Source organism: Prunus dulcis, chromosome 1, assembly GCF_902201215.1.
Source record: "Prunus dulcis chromosome 1, ALMONDv2, whole genome shotgun sequence".
Lineage (NCBI taxonomy): Eukaryota > Viridiplantae > Streptophyta > Magnoliopsida > Rosales > Rosaceae > Prunus > Prunus dulcis.
In genome coordinates, this window is record NC_047650.1 from 7397048 (window position 1) to 7404102 (window position 7055).

Here is a 7055-nt window from a genome sequence, read left to right on the forward strand (position 1 = left end):
CTGCAATTTGAGATATAGACAAACCAAGCAAATATTTCCGCATTTAACTAAAATTTCAGTCAAGTCAAAATTTCTCCCAATTGATGGGATCCCAAGATGCGCGTAGTTTATTTAACTATATTGATCAATATATATTTCCTAACAATAGCTATTTTCATGTCACAACTTAAAAGATAAATCCCAAACAAGCTCATCATCAAATTCAATTTGTCATACATTACCACAAGTAACAGTTTATTTACAATAGCGTGAGTAATTTACTTTGGGTGGATCAACTGCGTAATGGATCAGAAAGTTTGTTGACAATATTTCTTGTTCCGGTCTTATTCTCATCATCAATTATTCCCATCACATCATCAATTATTCAGTTTGATAGATGAGCTATAATTTAGACATGGGCCAGGAAGTTTCGATATATTTGTTAAAGAAGTGGTGGAAATCGACAAGACTCTCCCAGCCACCAAAGGCAAATGAGGGCTTATAAATAACAAGCTTCATTTCAGGCTGTGGAACTGCTTAATAGAGGAGAGCCTTGTTGGAGGCTGGCGTGGGTCCAGACAATTGATTTAGTTTGGATCACATTAAGGGAACTAAAGTTGGGGGTTCAATTTTCGATGATCATGGAAGGAGACATGGAGCTGTGGAACTGCTTAATAAAGGAGAGCCAAAGAACTTGCGAGTTGCAGTTCATGCCACAGTAGAGAGGATCATCTTCTCTTCCAATTCAATAAGTATTTATGATGCACTGGTAGGGTTAGCAAAAATATATATGTTCCCTTCACAGTGTTTGATGTTAACTATAGGGAACTGTTATTCACACTCCAGAAAAGTCATCATGCAATACGTCCTCATGGATCACTCACTCATTCTTTGAATTTGTATAAAACTAGTGCATGATGTCTTTTTGGGAGTCTGAATAACAACTCATTAATTATAAGCTACTATCTAACGCAGGTTTGTCAGCTATAGGAATCATATATAGTGATTCTAACGGGAAGAATCATTGGGCATATGTACATATAATAAGGGAGAGGTTATATTGAGTGCTGGAACAATCGGAAGCCCTCAACTTCTGCTACTTAGTGGTGTTGGTCCAGTGTCCTATCTTTCATATCGTTGAAGATCTCAGTTATCCATCCTCAACCGAATATTGGACAGTTTATGTATGATAATCCTCGGAATTTCATTAACATTTTGCCCCCATCTCCACTGGATCTGTCAAGTCTACAGATAGTTGGAATTACAAGTGATTTCTACATAGAGGCACTTTCTTATAACGTGCCAGCTAACCCCAAATACTTGATTTTGGCAAACATTGCTGCAAAAGTACCCGGACCTTTGTCTTATGGTTCCCTTCGCCTGCAATCATCTTTTGACGTGAAAATTGTTCCAAATGTCAGCTTCAACTATTTTATACATCCGATGGACCTTGCTCGTTGTGTTAGTGGCATGAGGAAGCTTCGTGATTTATTGAAGACAGATTCATTAGAACCATTCAAGACTAATTCTTCGTCTGGTACAGAAGGTTTCAAGTTTTATGGACCATCTTTACCAGTAAATCAGACAGATAATGCATCATTTGAAACATTTTGTCGAAGCACCGTAGCAACATTTTGGCATTACCATGGCGGATGCTTGGTGGGAAAGGTGGTTGATGGACGTTTGCGGGTCATGGGGATCAATGCATTACGTGTTGTTGATGGATCCACATTCAATTTCTCACCAGGAACCAATCCTCAGGCTACTCTAATGATGTTAGGCAGGTAAGTTATGCACACTTAAATATACAAGAAATTCTTGATAATTATTTGGTTGCATGGCTTTGTTATAAAACTATGTGACATGTTGCTAATTTTATCCCTCTAATTTTTTGTGCTATTGTAGGTATGTTGGCCTTACGGTACTGCAAGAAAGAGAAGTTTGCGAGGGATGATGTTAACATTTTGTTTTCATCCTTGAGTATGTTGGTATAATATGCCTTTAAAAATAAATAAATAAATAAATAAAGTGGGGTTAGTCCAGGGTTTTGGCTATGAACTCTTTTTGAGTGTGTTGCATATTTGTAGTTTCTACTTGTATGTTCTACTTGTAAGAATTTAACGGTTGTAGTTGTAGTTTTCGGTGTTGAGGTTTTTGTCAGTTTTTTTTTTAGGCTTGTGACTTTTTTGCCTGATTTTTTTTGGTGCTTTGTGGTTATGAGTGGAGGTACACCTAGTGCACTTACAATTGTTGGTGGAATCCTCCATATTTAGATAATTCTTTGAGGTTATTGCGCTTACGTATTTGTATTAACCCTATGTGGTTATTTGTATTTGTATTGGCCTTTGTGACTTTGAAACTCTGTATTTTTAGTATATATATTATATTTGGAGAAATTAAATATTTTGTTACATATTTAGTTTATAACTAATTTATATAATTGTTTTGGTATGTGTTATATTTTTAGATTTTCTTATTAGTTAGTATATGTATTGCTTTTAAAAACTTTATCTCTTTGTTTCTTGCTGACCAAGTTGAATGGCCTAGATATTTTTTTTTTACAAACACAATTTAGACTCTAAGTGCCATTCTATATTTTTAGATTTTCTTTTTAGTTATTAAAAAATAGTAGTAATATTGTAAAGAAGTATATATTGCTTTTAACAACTTTATCTCTTTGTTTCTTTCTGACCAAGTTGAATGGCCTAGATATTTTTTTACAAACACACTTTAGACTCCAAGTGTCATTCTATTGAGGTGACTAAGCTTTATTTAGCATGAGGTGTTGGCAATTTGATGATAGCTATCCTAATCTTGGAGACCAAGTTCCCACGTGGTCATCACCTCCCCACCAATTAGAACAAATTGAATCCTCCTGAGTACTACTATAAATAGGATGTTTCCTTTGGTTTTGAAAGCATTTAACATTGCATGAAAGTTCATGCAACGTGTGTGTGTGTGAGAGAGATGTAAGGAAATTTGATATTGGACGAGATAGGTAAATAGGTTGTCTTGCCTATTTATTTTAAGGGCTTTCATTGTTGTGGTGAGTGGTTTATGTAATGTGTTCTAAAAGTTCTTATTTTGTGATAAAATATGAAAACTATGAATTATCGTGGATTTGTTCTATTTACAAATATCTTTCTATTTCAAGTCAAGCATGTCTAATTGGTGCAATCTTTCACACTATATATATATATATATATATATATATTGACTGGAATATTTGTGAAGTATGTATTATTCACGGAACATGAGAACTTCAATGTTGGGGTATCCGAGGGATAGAGGTACCACACGGGGACATAGGGCAGTAAGGCCAATAGGAGTCACGTGGTTGGTTACATGCTATGAAGTATAACCGAGATATGAAGTGATGATGTGATATGATCTGGATTGGTGTATCTTTTCATGATATTTTCGAGAGTGTGTAAAACGGCATTGCTTGACTGGCATATACATAATCTATTCACTGAGCGGTGGTTGTTCATCCCTCACCCTATTTAATTTTTCAGATGAATTATTGGGCAAGAAAAGGAGTAAACCAGTTGAGGCTGAATTAGATGAGAGTAATAGAGTTGTATTTATTTATTGTAAAGTTGTAAGATTTTGGGAGTTATTTTTATAAGAGAAGTTTATTTTAAACTCATGTCTCGGCTTTCTTTTTATTTTATTTTAGTTTTTATTTTCTCACGGGCTAGGCACGAGGTTTCTGCTGACCCCCTAGTCCAAGGCGTGACAGTGACTGATGGCCTTTAGATCTAAATTATAAATGCAATCTATCACATTTATCTCATAGTATATAATTTGAAACATTATGTAAATATTAGTTTTTTTTAATCAATATGGATCTGATACTTTTTTCAAATTCACGGTGACATATAATTACAAAGGAAAAGAAAAACAAGAACCTTTATGATGATAATGGACATTCATCTAACTAGAAAGAAAATTAGGTGAACGTAAAATAAAATGGATATGTTGATTTTGGACCCATTAAAGAAACAACAGACACGTTATGAAGGCCTTATCTATTTTACCAAATAGTAATACAAATGACCTATGGCTCCTTTTTCCCTCTACACCCTTTGTCTTAGGGGTCATCATTTGGCTTGCGGCCTGCGAATCGAAGTGGGTAGTTTGGGTTTGATAGGTCAAAGCTCGGCCAGGTTCAATAGTTATGTTCGCTCAGCCCGGCTCATTCTAAAGTTGAATTGGACTTGGTTTGAGTCTTGAAACCTTCAGCCCGACCTGGTTGAGTCCGTTTAAGCTCGGCACGGTTGAGCCCGCTTTTTTTAAATTAATGCAGTCCCATATTTCCTTTTTTTAGAAAAAATAATAATTCAGTCCCCTGTTATCTAAAAATTTGTAACAAAAAGATATTAAAAAAAACTTAGAAAAAAAGTATTTAAAAATAAAATAAAAGGCACGCCCTGTCTAGGTCCATCGGTGGCCTGACCTGACCTGACCTGAAAAGTCCGTATAGGCTCAGCTCAATGGGCGGGTTTGGGCCTAGTCTTTTGAAACCTCAACTCAGCCCAACTCAACTTAAAAAATAAAAGGGAGGGTAAGTGGACAAAAATGAAATGGTAAGTGGACAAAAATGCAATTCTAAAGTAAATTAACCAATTGATATATTTTGTATTCAAGTGTTTAACCTGAGAGGTTATCTCCTAGTTTTATTTTTCATCATAAAGAATTCATCAAATTCAATTTGTAATACATTACCACAAGTAACAGTTTAGTTTATTTAAGGTTATTCACAGCAATGGTCCCTCAATTATACTCGTAGTTACAGTTTGGTTACTACATTTAATTATTAGTTGTAGAGGTCACTTAAGTACGTATTTTGTTGCACCATTAGTCCCTCTGTCAAACTATGTTAAATTTTCTGTCAAAAATGAGGATAAATTGAGAAATTCATCCACAACCCTCTCCTTTCTCCACAATCCTCCATTGCCGCAACAGTCGCGACGAAGCCCGCTACCACAACACAACCCACACCCACCATTTCTCTGCTCACTACGTCCCCTTCAACGCCGACCGTTCCTCTGCTACCGCCGTCGACTCCGATAGAATCTTAGGTTGGTTGAGGGCACGTTTTCCCAAAATCAATAGTATCATTCATCTAGCCCGGCCTAAATTTAATGGGCTTGGGCTGCAGGGCTTTAAAGAGGAGAGAGAAAATACCGGGCCAGGCCGAAATGGGCCTACTTCATTTAAAAAAATTATAAACTTAATCATAAGGGCATTTAATCCAAATTTGAGATTAAAATTATTTAATTCCAATATTTTCACATCAACCAAATTCATAAAACACCCAATAAAGTCACAACTTAATAAGATTTTCCACAAAAATAATAAAACCAAGTATTATTTTTGAGGTTATTACATAATTAGACCTAATACGTTTTAAGAAATAATTTTAAAAAATAATAAGTAACAAAAAGATTTTTTTTTTAAAGGATGGTATGAATAAATATACAAATGTTTGGTGATGTGTTCAAGAAAAGCATGATTATATTTGGTGGTACGATTATGTTTTGTGATATGATTATATTTGGTGATATGATTTGTTATTCATTTTATTTATATATATAATTGTTGTATTAATAATTGACACAAATTAATGTGCTAATCATCCAATTATAAAATAGGAATGAGTAAAGAAAAGTAAATGAAATGAAACAAATTATATATTTGATTTAAGTGATATAATCCTAATTCTAAACTCTTATTTATATATAATTATATATGTATGCGGGCTTAATGGGCCGGGCCGGGCTTTTTGGGCTTAACCGGGCCGGGCTTCAAACACCCAAGCCCAAGCCTAGCCCAACCCAAAGCTGGCCGGGCCATCTCAAAGCCATAACGGGCCAGACCGGGCATTTTACCAATGGCCCGGGAGGGCCCTCATCGGCCCATGAGTCCGCGGGCCAAATGATGAGGCCTACATTCATCTGTGTTACCTTTTACATTCATAAACTAGGAAGACATTTCATGAGATGCTTGGATTTTTTCCACCCTATTGTGATGATAGATATGGTGGTCTGATGAAGTGTTTGGTAGTAAGGTGGGTTTGGTAGTCTCATAGTGTTCGGTAGCCAGTTCTTGAATGAGTTTGGTGTTGTGTGATAGAGTGTATTATGGTGTAACTAGTGTATTTTTGATAGTTAAACAGGGTGTACTTAGTTAATTTTATATTTTGATTTAAATATTAAGGTGTATTTAAATCATAGGGTGTACTCAGTTAATTTTAGGGTTCGTTTAGCAGCACTAAAAAAAAATCTGTAACCAAATCAAAAGATACTTGTTATGAACATTTCTCTCTTATCACGATTACATCTTAGAAACAAAAGCACTAGAAAGTAATTTCTGCAGTATTAGTTCGTAGTTAATCTTGAACGTCCTTGTTAATTTCTTAGCGTGTTTGGTGACATTTCGGTTGTGCAATGCAGAGTAAAACCAGTGTATTATAAGGCTTCATTGTATCCCCAAAGCTTATTTGTTTATTGTGTTTGCATGATGGATGTTGTAGCAAATGCAGTTTGAAAGAAAGTGAAGCGTGACTTCCTCCCACATAGCCATAATCCCGTAGACACTACGTCTTCAGCATTCATCTGGCTGTTCATTCTACACGTTCTTACTTTTTAATTAATTTTCATCGCTTTCGTTTTGAAATGTGTTATTCGTAGGTCTATCATAGAAGTTAAACCAATAAAATAAATACAAAAATATTTGAAAATTGTTCGGATGCATTTTTTCTTGTTGCTTGCAGCCCATTCCGTCTCAGCAGCCGGCCTGCCAAATTTGAAATAAAGAAGCAAGTTGCCAGACGACACTACCAACTGCATAGTTTCATTTTGCCGTGCATAATTCATTTGACTATTCATTGCGAGTTTTTGTCCATGCCCCCGCCTTATTTTCGCTTCCCTGTATTTGATTTCTTTTGTCAAAGTACATGGACCCATCTTCAAAAATGTGCCTAATTGTCTGGTCTTGGGTAAATGAAGACTCGGGGTGCTTAAGTAATATTAAAATCAAACTCTATCTCTCTGATTTTGAACGCCTTGGCC

General features: G+C 35.5%; 1 pseudogene; it reads left to right on the top strand.

Annotated features, from left to right (window-relative positions):
* Positions 1–282: 282 nt before the first annotated feature.
* LOC117633434 lies at positions 283–1933 on the top strand (annotated as a pseudogene).
* Positions 1934–7055: the final 5122 nt, after the last annotated feature.